Source organism: Bos grunniens, chromosome 20 (genome assembly GCF_055505025.1).
Source record: "Bos grunniens cultivar Pamir isolate PY7600 chromosome 20, Bosgru_T2T1.0, whole genome shotgun sequence".
NCBI lineage: Eukaryota > Metazoa > Chordata > Mammalia > Artiodactyla > Bovidae > Bos > Bos grunniens.
Genome location: NC_141184.1, coordinates 20,828,524 through 20,849,103, shown reverse-complemented (window position 1 = coordinate 20,849,103; position 20,580 = coordinate 20,828,524). Strand labels below are relative to the sequence as shown.

General features: G+C 36.5%; 1 protein-coding gene across 2 annotated transcripts in view; it reads left to right on the top strand.

Annotated features, from left to right (window-relative positions):
* The window catches only part of CDH12 (cadherin 12), a 1,181,755-nt gene that overhangs the window by 642,865 nt on the left and 518,310 nt on the right, over positions 1–20,580 (top strand). The gene's annotated exons all lie outside the window — the stretch shown is intronic.

Here is a 20,580-nt window from a genome sequence, read left to right as displayed (position 1 = left end):
GTTTGAGATACAGTATAGTGTAAAGAAAGGTGTTTGCTATGACCAGGATGTTCTCTTGGCAAAAATCTATTAGCCTATGCCCTGTTTCACTTTGTACTCCAAGGCCAAACTTTCCTGTTATCCAAGTATCTCTTGACTTCCTACTTTTGCATTCCAGTCCCCTATGATGAAAAGGGGACATGATGCTCCTATGATGACATCTTTTTTTGGTGTTCTAGGAGGTCTTGTAGGTTTTCAGAGAATCATTGAACTTCAGCGTTAGAGGTTGGGGCATAGATGTGGATTATTGTGATATTGAATGGTATGCCTTGGAAACGTACCAAGATCATTCTGTCATGAAAATACACTGGTCATAGCATACATTTTTTTACAGCCACACAAGAGACGACTCTATACATGGACATCACCAGATGGTCAGTATCAAAATCAGATTGATTATATTCTTTGCGGCTGAAGATGGAGAGGCCCTATACAGTCAGCAAAAACAAGACCCGAATCTGACTGTGGCTCAAATCATCAGCTCCTTACTGAAAACTTCAGGTTTGAATTGCAGAAAGTAGGGAAAAACACTAGGCCATTCAGGTATGACCTAAATCAAATACTCTATGATTATACAGTGGAAATGATGAATAGATTTAAGGGACTAGGTCTGATAGACAGAGTGCCAGAAAAGTTATGGACGGAGGTTTGTGACATTGTACAGGAGGTGATGACAAAACCATCCTCAACCAAAAGAAATGCAAGAAGGCAACGTGGTTGTCTGAGGAGGCCTTATAAAGAGCTGAGTAAAAAGGAGAAGCAAAAAGCAAAAGAGAAAAGGAAAGATAGATACATCTGAATGCAGAGTTCTAAAGAATAACAAGGAGAGATAAGAAAGCATCCTTAAGTGAACAATGCAAAGAAATAGAGGAAAACAATAGAATGGGAAAGACTAGAGATCTCTTTAATAAAATTGGAGATTCCAAGGAAACATTTCATACAAAAATAGCCACAATAAAGGACAAAGTGGCAAGGACCTAGTAAAAGCAGAAGAGATTAAGAAAAGGTGGCAAGAATACACAGAAGAACTGTACAAAAAACCTCCTAATGACCCACTTAACTACAATGATGTAGTCACTCACCTAAAGCCAGACATCCTGGAGTGTGAAGTCAAGTGGGCCTTAATAAGCATTACTATAAACAAAGCTAGTGGAGGTGATGGAATTCCATCTAAGCTATTTCAAATCTTAAAAGATTATGGTGTTATCAACATGTTGATATATGGCAAAACCAATATAATATTGTAAAGTTAAAAAATAAAATAAATTAAAATAAAATATCTAAAAAAAAAAAAAAAAAGATTATGGTGTTAAAGTGCTGCACTCATTAAGATAGCAAATTTGGAAAACTCAGCAGTGGCCATTCAGTTTTCATTCCAATCCCAAAGAAAGGCAATGCCAAAGAATGTTCAAATTGCCATAAAATTGCTTTCATTTCACATGTCAGCAAGAATATGTTCAAAATCCTTCAAGCTAGGCTTCAGCTTATGTGAACCGAGAACTTACAGATGTTCAAGCTGTATTTAGAAAAGGCAGAGGAACCAGAGATTAAATTGACAACATACGCTGGATCATAGAAAAAGCAAGGGAATTCTGAAAAAAAAAAAATCTACTTCTGCTTTATTGACTACACGAAAGCCTTTGACTGTGTGGATCACAGCAAACTGTAGAATATTCTTAAAGAGACAAGAATACAAGACCACCTTATCTGCCTCCTGTATGCTGGACAAGAAGCAACAGTTAGAACCAGACATGGAACAATGGACTGGTTCCAAACTGGGAAAGGAATACAGCAGGGCTGCATATTGTCACCCTCCTCATTTAACTTATATGCAGAATACATCATGCAAAATGCTGGACTGTATGAAGCACAAGCTGGAATCAAGATTGCCAGGAGAAATATCAATAGCCTCAGATATGCAGATGATACCATTTTAATGGCAGAAAGTGAAGAAGAACTAGAGTCTCTTGATGAAGGTGAAAGAGAGTGAAAAAGCTAGCTTAAAACTCAAAATTCAAGCCATTAAGTTCATGGCATCTGGTCCCATCACTTCATGGCAAATATATGGGGAAAATGTGGAAATGGTGTCAGATTTCATTTTCTTGGGCCCCAAAATCACTGCAATGGTGATTGCAGCTATGGAATTAAAGGATGTTTGTTGCTTAGAAGAACAGTTATGACAAACATAAACAGTGTATTAAAAAGCAGAGACATCACTTTGACGACAAAGGTCTGTATAGTCAGAGCTATGGTTTTTCCAGTAGTCATGTATGGATGTGAGTGTTGGACTATAAAGAAGGCTGAGCACTGAAGACTTGATGCTTTTGAACTGTGGTGTTGGAGAAGACTCTTGAGATCCTTGGACAGCAAGATCAAACCAGTCAATCCTAATGGAAATCAGACCTGAATATTTATTGGAAGGACTGATGCTAAAGGTGAAGTTCCAATACTTTGGCCACCTGATGCGAAGAGCTGACTCATTAGAAAGGACCCTGATCCTGGGAAAGATTGAAGACAGGAGGAGAAGGAGTTGACAGAGGATGAAGCGGTTGGATGGCATCACTGACTCAATGGACATGAGTTTGAGCAAACTCAGAAAGACAGTGATGGATACAGAAGGCTGGCATACTGCAGTTCATTGGGTCACGAAGAATTGAACATGACTTAGTGACTGAACGATAAAGATAACTATTGCCCCTTCAGAAATATGATTTAGCTTTAGTTTATAGCTGATAGAAAAAAAAAAAAAAACTGTATCATTTGAAAAAAGCGAAAATGTTAGTTGTGCAGTCATGTCCAAATCTGGGACACCATGGACGGTAGCCCTCTAGGCTCTTCTGTCCATAGGCTTTCCCAGGCAATAATACCCTGGGTAGCCATTCCCTTCTCCAGGAATTGAATCCAGGTCTCCTGTATTATGGGCAGATTCCTTACCATCTGAGCCACAATAATTCTCAATCTAAAATTAGAAAACTTTTGATAATAATACTTAAAAATTAATTGAAGTAAATAAGGAAAATAAGGAATACATCTACCAAATTAACCAGATTAATTATAATTTGTTACAAAAGTACTTCTCTGAATAATATGATAAATGACTTGTTTCAAATCATTTACATTTCTTTCTATGCCTTTTATCGTTTTACTCAAAAATGTTTCTTTTTATATTGTATTCATATAGTTCCTATGCCTTTCATTTACATTGATTCACAAAATGTTGACTCTAACTTCTTGCCTTTCTCAAAATTCTTTTTCAATTTAAAGTCTGAAATTTCTGAGGTCCAAATGCCCTCTCCTTTCTCTCCTCCCCCCTTCATCCCTCCTTCTCCTCTTCTTCCTTTGAATTCTTAAGTTATTCTCTCTAAGTAGAGGTAATAGACTGGTGGTTAGGAAACAGAGACATACCTATATATAAGAACAGAAGTTTTTTTAAAAAGACAGTTTCAGAATCAGTCATTGAATAGAAGCAGTATCACTGAGCATGTGTATTATGTATTTACAAATATTTTAGTGTCCTTCACAAACATCTACAAATTAGGATCACACAGATAAATCAGATTTTTGAGATGATTATTTGTGAAAGGAATTTGAGCAGCAAAATGAACTCAAGAAGCAGTTTGACTTGCCTTTGTAATGAATTTTGGACACTGTTCCTTGTGTTGCTCCAACTTTTTTATTCTCTCTCTCTTTAATGTAACCTGTTTGTGCTAACCTTTTGGCAACATATTTGAAGAATTAAGTGTAGATAAACATGAAAGGAAACTACCATTCAGGAGGTGCACTAAATAAAGGTATAGAGTGAAAGATTCCTTGAAACTTCTGTTTAAATTTGGTAACTCAAGGTCAGGGAATTTTGCTGAATAAAGAAACAATTAAACTAAGATTACACAGATGATAAAGAGTTAATCAGAAAGAAAGGCAGGAAAGATACTCCACATCCACCAAGAGGGAACAGCAAACACACATCACCGTGGAGAGGAGAATGCTGCTGCTGCTAAGTCGCCTCAGTCGCATCTGACTCTGTGCAACCCCATAGACAGCAGCCCACCAGGCTACCCCGTCCCTGGGATTCTCCAGGCAAGAACACTGGAGTGGGTTGCCATTTCCTTCTCCAATGCATGAAAGTGAAAAGTGAAAGTAAAGTCGCTCAGTCCTGTCCGACGCCTGGCGACCCAATGGACTGCAGCCTACCAGGCTCCTCTGTCCATGGGATTTGCCAGGCAAGAGAACTGGAGTGGCGTTCCATTGCCTTCTCTAGGAGAGGAGAATACAAATCAGGTATTGAAAGCCAGTGTGACTACAGCCAAGAGACTCAGGATATGAGTGGAACGTACAGAGGCTGAGCCCTTAAGGAGGCAGACAGTAGGTCAAGAGGGAAGATAGTGGAATGAGAAGTTACATTCAAAGAATAAATCAATGAATCATTCCATCCAAAGTCAGGAGCACAAATAAGGAAAGAGCAATGGGTCCAAATGTAGCAAGAAGAGGCTGTTACTGTAAGGAATTGGTGGTTCACCTGGAAATTAAGAAAAATGATGAACTTTAGGGGAGATTTATGAAGCGAAAGTTTTTAAAATCTTGAGCTTCTTTGGATGTAGGCTGTGAGAATGAGAGTAATATGAAAGATAAGCCCTACACTTCTTTTTGACTATTTGGATTATTGACTATACTATCAGTGAGAGAGGAACACTGACATAGCAATTTTGGGATGGGGAAATAAAATAAAATATATGAATAGAAATTCTTATTCAATAAAAGAAAGTGTAGGAATCCAATTTCTGATATCTTCCTAATCTCTTTTTGTTGTACTATGCAATCATGACATAGCCACAATGGTGCTGCAGAAAATTACACTCATCACACATAGACAAAATAATGTTGTTCCATTTACTTTGTTTCCTTATTCTGTTTTTCATTTTAGCATTATTTTTTTTTTGGATTTAGGATGCATCTAACACTAGATAATCAACATTATTATTGTAGTTATTTTTTCATGGTACTTTTCTGTTTTTTTTTTTTCCCCTATCCCTGAAAAAATGTTCTTATTGATGTGTTTTGGGGAAGATGGCAATTGGGAACTAAGAAAATGATTTACCAATTTATTTCAGTAACAATGTGTGGATCATAAAAACCACTAAGTATATATTTTTAGAAAGTATCTTAAGAATTTAATACCAATATGTCTGTATGTTAAAGAAAATATATTTTAAGCTAAAACTATATTTGGGAGGTTTAAAAACTAGTCATAAGTTCATTATTACATGGCATATTTTAAAATATTTTATTCACAATAAAATCCATCTATTTTCCTGCTATTTAGACTTGTTCAGCTTATTTAAAAATACTTTGTTGACATATATGTATGTATAAAGATTCACTTTGCTGTACAGCAGTAACTAATACAGCATTTTAAATCAACTGTATCCAATAAAATACATTTAAAAAATTTACAGAAAATTAGAATATATATATATATATATATATATATATATATAAAGTAATATTTTCCCAAAGGTAGGATTAAGACTTCTCTGTTAAGGATATTCTAGTGCGAAGGTGATGGCAGCAATAGTCAATGCCTTCATATTCTGTAGTCAGAGCACTTTTCGTTTTATACAACTATTTAAATAAAGAATCTGCCTGAAATACAGGAGACGTGGGTTTGGAGAAAGGAATGGCTAACCCCTGGAGTAGTCTTGCCCAGAGAATTCCATGGACAAAGGAGCCTGGTGGATTGTAGTCCATGGGTTGCAAAGAGTCTGATATGAATAAGTGACTGATATTTGATTTAATAAAACTGGCTAATATTTATATGGATGTGTCAGATTTTCTCTGTAGCTCAGATGGTAAAGAATCTGCCTGCAATGCAAGAGACCTGGATTTGATCCCTGGATCAGGAAGATCCTCTGGAGAAGGGGATGGCAATCCACTCCAGTATTCTTGCCTGGAGAATCCCATGAATAGAAGAGCCCCATGGGCCACAGTCCATGGGGTCAAAGAGTCTGACATGACTACGCAACTAACACTACTACTACTATGTGTCAGATACCAGTCTAACTGTTTTCCTTAAAAACTGTCATTTAATAAACAGAATCCTTATTTTACAGATAAGGAAACTGAGACAAAGAGAAGCTAAGAAATGGATCTGTTTTGATATAACTTATAAGTAGCAGAACAGTAAAAGTTAAGGAAAATTTCCTATTTAAGCATCTTACTTTTCAGCATATACATTAGTTTCAGTATATACTGATTTTTTCCCAAACTTAGTAATTTTCAGGATATTCTTGCACAGACTCCCCGCTTCCACAAATCATGCCCCTCTCTCACCTGCCCCTTTTCTGAACCTGTGTGTAGCCTTACCTCTATCCATCAGTTACATTGGAAGAGTGTCCAACAGCTGACCCTGCCTGGAATGCTAGGATAGACTGGAGCCAAGGTTCTCAAGTCTTACCCCTCCAACATAACTTTAGTCCCTTTCAGTGGAACCTCAGCTTTACCCATTTTACAGCAAAGAAGAGAAAAAAGCAAATGAAATGAAGGACCAACTTCTCATCTGTGTCCTCCAGCTAAATACGTATCTTGTTGTTGCTCTTGTTGAGTCACTAAGTCATATTGGACCCTTTGAGATCTCAAGGATTGTAGCACACCAGGCCCCCTTGTCTATCACTATCTCCCGGAGTTTGCTCAAATTCATGTCCACTGAGTCGGTGATGCTATCTAACCATCTCATCTTCTGCTGTTCTCTTCTCCTCTCGCCTTCAATCTTTCCCAGCACCAGGGTATTTTTCAATGAGTCAGATCTTTGAATCAGGGGGCCAAAGTATTAGAGCTTCAGCCTCATCATCAGTCCTTCCAAAGAATATTGAGGGTTGATTTCCTTTAGGATTGACTGGTTTGCTCTTATTATCTAATTATTAACTAGCTTATCTAACTTACTTATTTTCTATTCTTCTCTAATCCCCTGAGTCCCTAACCTTCATACTTATAGGTCTCAAGTTTCTAATGTTTCATTAATATCGGAAGTTGTTTCCATCTGGCTTCCTTCTTCAGTATTTAACACATTGAGTTTACTTCCAAATTTCACAACAAATTACACTCCTCATTTTTATTCTTACTCTCAAGCCTTTGACTTTGAAGTTTATTCCCTCTCTCCTGAAAGTTCATTGTCTTCTGACATTTCCCCACAGCCTCTGTTATAATTCAAGATCTTACTTTTATGCTCTACAATGGCTTTTAAAGGGATCTCCCTCTCAATAAACACAGGCCCTCTGGCCATTTCTGCTCAAAGTGTGAGCCAGGTATGACAGTACAAACTGTTTGTTTGAAAGCCGTTGGAATGCATTTTAGCATTTTTAATTGAGAAATGAAGTGATAGTACCAGCTTTTATTTTTCAAAGATGGTTATGGGAAAATATGCATGATCTTCTTATAATGCATTTTAAACATTTATACATTGAGAGATGGGGTCTAATTTTCCCTCTCATGCATATAGGTTGGATTTAGTGATTGACTTCCAATGAATAGCATTTGACAAACCTAACAGTGCATGGCTTTTAAGTCTGGGTGAACTAGACAGCATATTGAAGAGCAGAGACATCACTTTGCCAACAAAGGTCCGTCTAGTCAAGGCTATGGTTTTTCCTGTGGTCATGTATGGATGTGAGAGTTGGACTGTGAAGAAAGCTGAGCACCAAAGAATTGATGCTTTTGAACTGTGGTGTTGGAGAAGACTCTTGAGAGTCCCTTGGACTGCAAGGAGATCCAACCAGTCCATTCTGAAGGAGATCAGCTCTGGGATTTCTTTGGAAGGAATGATGCTAAAGCTGAAACTCCAGTACTTTGGCCACCTCATGCAAAGAGTTGACTCATTGGAAAAGGCTCTGATACTGAGAGGGATTGGGGGCAGGAGGAAAAGGGGATGACAGAGGATGAGATGGCTGGATGGCATCACTGACTCAATGGACTTGAGTCTGAGTGAACTCTGGGAGTTGGTGATGGACAGGGAGGCCTGGTGTGCTGTGATTCATGGGGTCACAAAGAGTCAGACACGACTGAGAGACTGAACTGAACTGAATGCCCACCAATGGAACCCAACATCTCCTTGTAGGAGTTTTGATCAGAGCCCCAGGTGTAGTCCCAGTTGACTGCCTACATCGACTGCCCAATATATGAGTGTGGAGCCTTCAGATAATTCTGATGATGCCAAGTGGGGCAGAGATGATTTGCCCCTGCCTAACCCTGTCCAAATCACAGATCCATGAAAGGTAAATGTTCTCATTATTTTACCACTAAGGTTTTTGCTTTTCTTTCTTACAAAGTAATCAAATAAATCTTTTCTTTTTTTTTTTTAATATTTAACTTAATCCACCATTGTCTAATGCATCCTTAGCTCAAATTATATTGAATTTCTGAAATTCCCTATAGATACCATGTGTTTCAGATCTGAAGGCTTTTGTAAATTATATTGCTATTCCTGGAATACCTTCCAACCGTGCCACTTTTTAGGTGGAGCTATTATTTACAGCTGCATTCATGATACTTCTTCTAAGTGGTTTCTCATAACCCACTGTTTGCATTAGAATTCTATTCTTTCTTCTGCCTTAGAATCATAGATATTGCTATACAGATGCTGGATTGAGATAGGAATAAAGTAATAGGCTGTAGGTATATTTCACTGCAATTAAAATGCTTACTGTACCAAACTAATAAAAGTAAAGTAGAGAAATGTCTTTGCTACCTTTCTAGTAAAAGTCAACCACAGGTAGTAATGTTCATTTCAGAACCTTTACTTTGAGCTGACAACAGCAAATGGAGTAGTGTTAACTCTGCTATGTTTGCGTTTCCTACCCTTTGGGAAAACACAGTTGTTTGACGATTCCATCCATGAAATGTAATCGTATCATTTCAGACACCTAGGAAGTAGTGACAGGACTGGCATTTTATTGTTGCTTTTTGAATTGTATTAAAAAGCAAACCATCTCCTTGAGGCTCTTTGATGTCTAGAAATGTTCTTCTCCCAGATTTGAGTTATGGATACAGATCTTGCTTTGTAAACCTAATCTCTACACAGTCAGTCTCTTCTGTCAGTGCTTTTATTAGCGCTCACCCCACCTCCACTTTTCCGACCTTATCTCTTCTCCCCATGCAGCTGTCTGCAATCACACTCTTTCCTGACTCCTCCAGTTTCTTTCTTTGCTTTCCTAGGAGTCCATAGCCTCTGGGTCTACCTGTGGCAAATTGTTCTTCTTTTAACCATGACAGATAATTCACAGGGGTCCAGAGAAGAACTGCATGTCTTTAACATTCACAGCTGTTCTATGAATTTAAAATTAATTGACACTATGCTTCAGTGATACTTTTTGTCATTTTTTTCCTCAGTAAAAGAGATATCAGTCATGTAATCACAATTGTATGGCAACAGGGTACAATATTTTCTTCGAGTTTTCATAGAAAAAATTGTTCAGAGTTTATGATTCATTACTATATCTAAGTTCAAAGGTTTACATTTCATATTTAGAGAGAGGCAAATTGTAGGAAGAAAAGTAAAATAAAATGTTGAGTAAAGTTGCACAAAATGAAAGATTAAATTTCTGCATAACATAATATTTTTATTGAGAGCATTCTTATGTTTACTTGAAATGTAAATGATTAAATAAAACAGTACTTATAATCATGCTTATTTATTTTTCTGATAAGCAACAGAGAATAAGACTGAATTTGGGGTGCATGATAATCTATAAATTCACCCACAGTTAATACACAGCAATACATAGCATAGTGAAAAAACCTTGAAATACTATTGGGTAAATTCATCTGCAAGCATGACAAAAGTATGACCACAAAATAAGTATTTTGATCCATTATCTTTAAGTTCCCTTTTATTTTCACCTTACGTTTTGTTCACTGGAGTCAGTTACAAGAGTGGTGTCCAAAAATGAAAATGTCTGTGAAATCAAGTGAAAATAGATTTTTCAGCATATATTTATGCACAACTACTCTTTGTGTAAAATAAGAAAGGACCACAGAGGTTGTAGACATATTATTTTTGCTCTGATTTGAAATATCCTCTGAAATTGTTGAACAAGTCTGAAAACACTTTTGGGAGTCTCTTGGTATTTAGGGTTTGAAATATTAATGATTAAAAATAAACTAAAATTGGAAAATGAGATATTCCTGATATTAAAATGACCTACCTCACAAAAGGTAAATTACCAAGTTTAAGCTCTTGGGGTTTCATGTAAAGATGCTAAATTTTTCATGGACCCATGCAAGATTTGTTCATTTAAATGTTGAACATATATCTGCCCTTGCACACCTGTGTATTTGTGTATAACTGAAGCTTACATGTAGCATTTTTCTAGTTGTAACTGTTCATTTCTATAATAAAATAGTTCATTGGACAGTAAAAATTTATAGAACTTTTTCAGTCATAATATATACTAATATATAGATAGATAGATAGATAGATTCATGGTAATATGGAGGAAAGTTGTAGTTCAAATTTGCCAAAGTTTTCTATAGGCCAGTGTGAATGGGCTAGTTTAGCCTGATGTACTGTGATGTGAAGCATTATGAAGTTTCTCTTAGGCTGAGTTAACACTGCAGTCACTTAGATTAATGGTTCTACTAAAAGAGAAGAAAAACTAGCTGTGTGTTTACTGGTCATTTGCTAATCCTATTAGGGTATGGTAATTTTCACCCTAGTTTTGATTCTGCCACTAATCACTAAATTTCATTGACTAAATCATATAAACTCTCTAGCCCTATTTACATCCCTTGGGAGTGTTCTGAACCAATAGTGAAAGTCTTTTTAGCATTAAGAGCATATACATCTTAGGTTCTTAACTGTGAATAACCCTAGGCATAGCTTAAATTTAATCCAGAAATTTATTTATATCATTCAGATGATTGATATGATTAAGTTATAGAGCTTAATAACTCTATTAAAGGCTCTGGAATATGAAAAGCTTTCTTTCTATTTCTTTACAACAGTGATGATTTTATTAAATAAAAATGTGACATTCTTTAGAAGAAAGCAAAAAAAGAATGCTGCTGCTGCTGCTAAGTCACTTCAGTCGTGTCCGACTCTGCGACCCCATAGACGGCAGCCCACCAGGCTCAGCCGTCCCTGGGATTCTCCTGGCAAGAACACTGGAGTGGGTTGCCATTTCCTTCTCCAATGCATGAAAGTGAAAAGTGAAAGTGAAGTCGCTCAGTCGTGTCTGACTCTTAACGACCCCGTGGACTTCAGCCTACCAGGCTCCTTGGTCCATGGGATTTTCCAGGCAAGAGTACTGGAGTGGGGTGCCATTGGCTTCTCCGACAAAAAAAGAATAAATTTATGCAAATAAAGTTTTATAAGTAAATTATATTTCTAATAAATAGATACATGTAATTTCATTTGAAATATCTTTAGTTGAAATCCTGTCATATGTTATTACCAAAGTTAGATTCATAAGTTCTTATTGAGATCATGTATCATAAGGTTTTCTATAGAGCACAGTTAATAATCACTTCCTAAGGAATTATGTGTTTAGCTGAAATGCAGACTTCGTTTTAATAAAAATCAAATGTTGACTCTTGGGCATTTCTCTGTTTTTTTTTCAAAGATTCATCTAAAGTGACTTAAGCACTTTTGTCTTTGAAATAATGCCTGGGAGATTGAAATGATACTGCATTTCCAATATTCTCTTCATTCCATATTTCATGATTTTCTTCAGAAGTATGAAACTTGAGTTATTAAAATAGGGCTGAAATTTCAAAGCATACACTTTAGAATGGATTTTTCCCTTATTTTGAGTTCAATTATGTTCTATTAATTTCTGTAATTTATTTGTTATTCAGATTAGCAGATTTTTGAGCTTGATGTTATGTTTATTGGAGAATTGAACATATTTTAGACTATAAAAATGTTAAGACTGGCATTATATCTTACTGATAAATGAATTTTTTATAACACCTTATACAGAGGATGTCATTAACAGACATTTTTACTTGAATTAACACTGAAGTATAATGACAGAACTAGTTCATTGGACTTCAAACATATTATTCATTACTCTTCTTCAAAACATAGGATATCCCCTTTGTGATTGATGTCACCAAGATGGTGACATAAAAGGTTCCTGAATTTCTCTCCTCCCATGGAAACATTGACTATAAAGGTACACATTGATCAATTTCCAATCAAGGAAATCCAGAAGCCAGTTGAGTGATTCCTGCAACTCAGATAACTCAGGAAATATTTGCACTGAATCAAGTAGGAAAATCTGAGATGCACTCTTGCCATAAAACCCAGCTCCAGAACAAGACCTGAGGATTGGTGTTCACAGACAGATAGTGGTCAAAGCTATCTTCATCCTTTATTTGAAACATAGTCTCCAACTGTCACCCAGTTTGCATTCTGGACTTTGTCTATTCGTCTTTCATAGGAGCTCAATTTTAAATGAGAATGCATCCACCTTCTTCTCAAACACTTCTGTGGTTTTTCATCTCTCCAGGACTAAAACCCAAGATCCAAATTATAACTGACAAGGTTCACCATAGTACTCATCCTGTTATTTTTCTAATGTTTTCTCTAGCACCTCCTCTCACACACTGTGCTCTAGCCAAAATGACCTAACTAGTATTCCTCCAACATAGGGCTCTGCTCCTGCCTCAGGGCCTTCGTACTTACTGTGTCTTCTGCCTACAATACTCTTCACCATATATGTGAAGGTTGTTCACACTTGTTGAGTGACTTCCTTTCAACAAACTACTTTTTTTTTTTCCTTTTAAAAATTTTATTAGTGATTTGCTCAGATGTAGTTAAGAGAAGCTGGAGGTTAGAACAATGCTTGAAATATACTCCCTCTGTTTGCACAAAAATGGGGAAGAAGTCCTCTAGTGCTCCCAACCATCAGCTAGCAAGTCATCTGGCAAAGGAACTGGGAATGAGGTGGAGGCAGGATTCCCAACCCTAACATCATAGTAAAGACTGTGGAAGAGTAGATTCAAAAACAAGAGATTAGAATATGGACATCGTCATTGTCTATGCTTTTGGTGTAACTATATTAAGTTCAGTTCAGTAGCTCAGTCATATCCGACTCCTTGCAACCCCATGAATCACAGAACACCAGGTCTCCCTGTCCATCACCAACTCCGAGAGTTCACTCAAACTCATGTCCATCGAGTCAGTGATGCCATCCAGCCATCTCATCCTCTGTCGTCCCCTTCTCCTCCTGCCCCCAATCCCTCCCAGCATCAGAGTCTTTTCCAATGAGTCAACTCTTCTCATGAGGTGGCCAAAGCACTGGAGTTTCAGCTTCAGTATCAGTCCTTCCAAAGAACACCTAGGACTGATCTCCTTCAGGATGGACTGGTTGGATATCCTTGCAGTCCAAGGGACTCTCAAGAGTCTTCTCCAACACCACAGTTCAAAAGCATCAATTCTTCAGCATTCAGCTTTCTTCACAGTCCAACTCTCACATCCATATATGACCGCTGGAAAAACCATAGCCTTGACCAGATGGACCTTTGTTGGCAAAGTAATATCTCAGCTTTTTAATAAGCTATCTAGTTTGGTCATGACTTTTCTTCCAAGGAGTAAACATCTTTTAATTTCATGGCTGCAATCACTATCTGCAGTGAATTTGGAGCCCCCCAAAATAAAGTCTGACATTGTTTCCACTGTTTCTCCATCTATTTCTGATCAGAAATAGGACTGGGATGGGATGAGAAGTAGGAGGAAGGTTCCAAAGGAGAGGACGCATGTATACTTATGGTTGATTCATGTTGATGTATGGCAGTAACCAACACAATATTTTGTAATTCCACTGTCAATTGGATTCTCCAGGCAAGAATACTGGAGTGAGTTGCCAGTTCCTTTCTTCAGGGGATCTTCCTGACCTAGGGATAGAACCTGGGTATCCCACATTATAGACAGATTCTTTACCATCTGAGCCACCAGTGAGGCCCCAATTATCCTTTAATTAAAAATAATTTTTTAAGTAAGCTAAGTACTTAATATTTATTAGTTCTTCCTCTTGCTAAAATGAATGCAGAGAGTTATGGTTGAATGTAATAGCCTCAAATTAAAAAAAATAAATAAATGAAAAGGGTAGCAGTAGTATTTTATACTACTCCTCCCCTGGAGGAGGGAATGGCAATCCACTCCAGTATTCTTGCCTGGAGAATCCCATGGACAGAGGAGCCTGGTAAACTACAGTCCTTAGGGTCACACAGATTTGGACACGACTGAAGCTACTTAGCATGCATGTAGTATTTTATAATAAATATAAATATTTGCATACATACCTGAAAATCCACATATAAATGCAATTTGGTAAAATGGTTTAACATCCAATAGTGTTTAAATATCTTTATAAATGTTGGAATAAGTTTGTAAGTATTCATGTTAGAGTACACATTCTATACTCGTCAAAATATTATTCTTGGTTTCTGATATTTAACACAAATGCAGGAAAATGCCCACTTTCTGATTAGTAGTATGATAGTTTATAAAAATAGATACAAATTAAGCACATAATGAATGTCAATGGTGCTAATTTTAGAGTTTATTATAGAAACAACACTGTTGGAATCACTTTTTTTTCTCTTCTTCTTTTTTTTTTTTTTTTTTTTTAGAGACACTGATATATAGAACAGTCTGGAATCACTTTTTAAAAAAAAAATTGAGAAAATGTTGGTAGTGACCTTATCACCATAACTATACCCATAAATGACAGTAATAACTACAGTTAAACTTTTCCATATATGAAGTGAATAGAATGCAAATTTGTAATGAACCACAAAATAGAATGTACTTATTCCAGACTTCTTTTTTAATTAAGTACAAAACTGAAATACACAATTTATATAAAAGCCCTATTGTTTGCTTTCTTATTGCAATTCCAAGGCTCTAAATTTCGTTGAAATTAGTTTAACTATTTTTAGTGTATATTTGTGTATACTTATCAGTGTTTTAATTAACCTTCTTGTAGAGCAGATCTTGTAATACAAAGCAATTTCTTTTGTTTTTCCTTTTCTATTATGGTTTACTACAGGATATTGAATATAGGTCCTTGTGTCATACAGTAAGGACCTTGTTGTTTATCTGTTCTATAGATAAATAGATTTGTATATGCTCACCCCAAAGTCCCAATGCATCCCTCCCCAACATCTCACCCCCTTGGAAACCACAATTCTGTCCTCCATGTGAATCAGTTTCCATTTTCTCATGTGTAAGTTCATTTATGTTCTATTTATACAAAGCAATTGTGATCAGAGGGTTTTTACTCCTTTACTATGATTTAGTTCTAGCACAGTGGACTATATGAAATAGAGAAAATATGAAAATTACATAAGCTACATTTGTAAAACAGTTTTTATTTTTAAAAATAGTAATTACCAAAGTGCTTAGTCACGTCCAACTCTTGTGACCTTATGGACTGTATCCCTCCAGGCTGCTCTGTCCATTTGATTTCCCAGGCAAGAATATTGGAGTGTGTTGCTGTTTCCTCCTCTTCCTGACCCAGGGATAGGACCCACATCTCCTGCATTGGCAGCCAGATTCTTTACCACTGAGCCACCTGGGAAATTACCTAAGTACAAACTATTAAATATGTGGGAAATATTTGTGCTTTCTGATTCCAGAATAATATAATAATTCAACATGTGTAACACCATGCCATTAAAAAACTGCTTTGAAATAGAGCTTTATACCACTGTTTCTGAAATGTGTGTTCTATTCTGTTCTTTTCTATTCTTTTCATTCTTTACTTATTCCTCTTCTTCTTTCTACTTTTCCTGCTTCCCCTCCCTATCTTCTTTCTCCTCTGTCTCCATCTCCCTCACTCCCTTCTCCCTCTCCTCTAATACTTCCTCTCTTTCCCTTCTGTCATTCTTTTGAGTTTATCATTGGTGTGAAAAATAACTGCTCTAGGAATATGTTAACAATAATCACTCCTGAAATGTTATTTGCCCAATTACTTACCCATAATAATACAGATTCTGCTTAAATATAATACTTCATTGAATTGGAGGAGGAATATTTCTCTTTGTTTCTTTGTTTATGGCTTCCAGATTTTCAAGTTTTTTTTTTCTTGTTTATCACAGGTCTGGTGATGTTTAGCTTATCAATTGCATAACTATAATAAAATATAATTACATGACAGTAAATTACAATTTATATTGAATTGTTTTTCCAGTGTATTTTTGTGTGTATGAAAGTAATATTGGTGAAAACAAATCACAATTCAATTATCTAAACAAAACAAGTAGGGTATCAAAAATTTCATTTTAACAATAAACAATATTTATTATTATTGTGTACATGCTCATTCATTCAGTCGTGTCCTACACTTTGCAACCCAATGGACTCTAACCCACCAGGTTCCTCTGTCCGTGGCATTTCCCAGGAAAAATACTGAAGTTGTTTGCCAGTTTCTCCTCCAGGTGATATTCCTGACCCAGGAATCAAACCTGTGTCTCTTGCACTGAAAGAGGTTTCCTTCATTGCAGGTGGAGTCTTTACCGACTGAGCCATCAGGGAAGCCCAATATTCCAGTAAATGTGGACAGAGCTTCCCAGGTGGCTCTAATGGTAAAGAACCTGCCTGCCAATGCGGGAGACATAAGTGATGGCGGTTCGATCCCTGGGTCGGGAATATCCCCTGGAGGAGGGTATGGCAACCCACTCCAGTGTTCTTGCTGGAGAATCCCATGGACAGAGGAGCCTGGCGGGCTACCATACATAGGGTCGCAAAGAGTCAGACATGACTGAAGCAACTGAGTATACACAGAAAGACATTCAAAAAATGTATTTCCTTCCCAAACTCCTACATATAATATGTAGTTATTTGGAGAAGAAATGTTCTCAGGGTCTTTTCTAATGCCTAAAAATTCCAGCATCACTTGATACCTAAAGCCACTGCCCATTTGCAATTTGTTCAGTGGCTGTGCTGTCTTTCAAAACGGACAAGATGACCATCCATGTGGAATTAAATGAAGATATATGCAATAGGGATATTTCTATATTGTAATCTATGACTTTGGATTCCATACACAACTTGCACATTCTTTGCACCACATTTGAGTGTATTATGACCATTTTGATGCAAAATTATCAATAGCCTTCTTTCACATCTACTGGATAAAAAACATTTTTGATTGCCTTTCTCACACTAGCCCTTGCTGGGAAAAATCTTCCCAATACCTTTCTTTTCCATAATCTTCCCTCTTTTCCAAGTAATTCTCATAGTAATGTGTTCTACAGCTTTACCTGCTTTAAATGTCATCTTTCAGGGCTCAAAAATGCTTTTGTGGAATTTGTTACACTGAGAGTTGTTGGATGGAGAAGGCAATGGCACCCCACTCCAGTGCTCTTGCCTGGAAAATCCCATGGACAGAGGAGCCTGGTAGGCTGCAGACCATGGGGTCATGAAGAGTCGGACACGACTGAGCAACTTCACTTTCAATTTTCCCTTTCATGCATTGGAGAAGGAAATGGCAACCCACTCCAGTGTTCTTGCCTGGAGAATCCCAGGGATGGGGGAGCCTGGTGGGCCGCCGTCTATGGGGTCGCACAGAGTCGGACACGACTGAAGCGACTTAGCAGCAGCAGCAGCAGAGTTATTGGAATAATTTATAAGTCCCATAAAATTGTTAATTATTGATTTTGTTCTCACAATTATTAAGTCCTCCAAAATAGTGGATTGTTTGACTAGCACTCCAACTGCTTTCTCTGAGAAAATTCACTGTGTTACATAGACTTCACCAGGAAAAGCCAGACAGGTGACAAATGGCAATGTTTGCCAACTGTTAAACACGTGTAAACTCTGAGAAGTTCTTCCCAGTTGCCTCAGGTGTCTCACTGTGTTGTGTTGCTTAGGAGCAGAATCTATTTTAAACATCACCTGGAGAGGTTGGTCTGCTCTTGAAGCTCCTTCAGGAGTTGGCATTCAAAACAGGGTCAGTAGTGAAGGATTCTGGCACCTTGCCTGAATCTTCTGTTATGTTTAGTTCCATTAGATTCAAATATACAAAACATGCCAGTGAGCAGAGAAGGGCAATCATTCAGAAATTACATTAGCAGTAGCTTGGAGGTAATTTTTGCTGTGTCCAGACTACCAGTACTACAAATACCTGATTTAAGGAGGCCAATGTAATTGACTGCTTGCCATCATATGAGAAACGTATATTAGAATCAAGCCAAAGATTTATACATAATAGATCCACAGTGCTATGAAGTGCCTGCTGAGTGTATTACCTCCATTATTTTCAATTTCAGAGTGAATTCTCTTTGTAAACTAGATATGTACCTTGTCAATCTCTTGTTTTGTAAATGGTTTCACTCTTCAATTTTCATGAGATAAACTGAGGTTTAAATGGAAAACATTTGGGACAAGTCACTTGAAAAGTCAAATAATCAGCATAATTTTATTTTCTCAAGCTCAGTTTATACCACATTCTGGTTTTCTTCTTTTTTCCTTTATTTCTTACTACCCCCATTCATTCCTTAAAACTGTTGTCATTTCTTCTAATATAGGATTTTAAAATTAGAAAATTATTGCCAAAATTAATTTTACCAGAGAGTTGATTTGAAAGATTTATACAATAATTTAACTGAAGATATTGATCTGTATTTGTTTATTATATATATAATTATCACATGACACATGGCATATTATACTGATATATTTTGACTTAGTGTAACGCATATGTTCACTTTCCCTCATGAATAGTTAGTGAGGTTTTAAGTTTAATCAGACAGATTAAAGCAGATTATATAGCTTATATGCAAGATTAGTGCCTAAATTTCAAGTGTATGTAAATAATAATACATCATTTCTGGAGTATGTTTAGAATTACTCCATATGCTTACAAGCCATTTTGAATGAATTTCCGCCACTACCTCATGTCTACATATGTATTTTACCAAGTTTTTGATTGAATTGTCTGACTATTGATTTCTATGAACTTTTACATAGTAAAAATAAATCAATGTAAACTTTTGTGTTTCAAATGGGATGAACATATTTTAACTTCAAATGAGAGTAAAATTTTAATTTATGAGTATTTTAAATTTATGATTTTAATTTTATATTGATTTTTTGTCTGTTTCTATGTCTATGTGGCATCTGAGTTTTTTATTTTTCTTAGAAAAATGTAGATATGTTTTAAATATGTAGAGATACATATAACACAGGTACACACATTCATATATCTATATATATGTATATAAAGTCAGTATAGATATATTTCAGTCTTTGTTATGTTCCCTTATGTTATCATTATACTTTATCTTTTATATAGTAAATGTTATTTAGGATAATTAAGCTAAATATCCTACAGTGATACTTAAAGTTTTTTTTTTCTTTTTTAGCAAATAAGCAAATGAGTTTTCAAACCTATGGATTTACTTTTTAAAAGGCAGAAATTAGTGACTGCCATTTTTTTGCTTTATTTAAAATTTGTCATATCAGCTTATAAAATTGTAGACATTTGTTTCACTTTCATCTGTATGAACTAAAATTGGTCATATCAATTTAATAATAAATCGCACTGTTGGGACTACAGATTAACAGTTATTTTAATGGATGGAATTTTGTTACTTGTGTTGCATGTCTGTGTGCTTACTGGGATTATAGGACATAAGAGTGTCAACCAATTTAGTTCCAAGTAAACTTCAGTAAAATGTGAGTTACATTTCTGTGTGTTGTCTTAAAATTTATGGGCCTTATCTAGTTTTCCTTGTCCCTGTTTATATCATTCACTATCAAAAATATAGCCATGACACTGATAAAATGTTGCTGTTCATGTTGTTCAAAAAATACTGTACCTTAGGAGAGTCTCTCTATAAAACATCATTCTGAGTCTGAAGAAATGGCATTTGGTGTTTGATCACTTGCATTAATATTGTTTTATTTTTATATCAAACAATAAAACTGCAGTAACATTGAATTACTGATGACATTTTTATTAGCAAACTGTGGACTTGAGATGATGCCTCTAGTTTACTGGACAGGGTAGCAAGCAAGTTAGAATGTTTGAAACATACAAGGACTTGTACATGAGTAAAATTTCCTTTTAGCCACACCTATGAGGTCCCTGAACACTATCTAAAGTAGCCGTATGCAGGAGATGGGTATTACTAATAGTAAAACCTCAGTAATTATCAGATCAGATCAGATCAGCCGCTCAGTCGTGTCCGACTCTTTGCGACCCCATGAATCGCAGCACGCCAGGCCTCCCTGTCCATCACCATCTCCCAGAGTTCACTCAGACTCACGTCCATCGAGTCAGTGATGCCATCCAGCCATCTCATCCTCTGTTGTCCCCTTCTCCTCCCGCCCCCAATCCCTCCCAGCTTCAGAGTCTTTTCCAATGAGTGAACTCTTTGCATGAGGTGGCCAAAGTACTGGAGTTTCAGCTTTAGCATCATTCCTTCCAAAGAAATCCCAGAGCTGATCTCCTTCAGAATGGACTGGTGGGATCTCCTTGCAGTCCAAGGGACTCTCAAGAGTCTTCTCCAACACCACAGTTCAAAAGCATCAATTCTTCC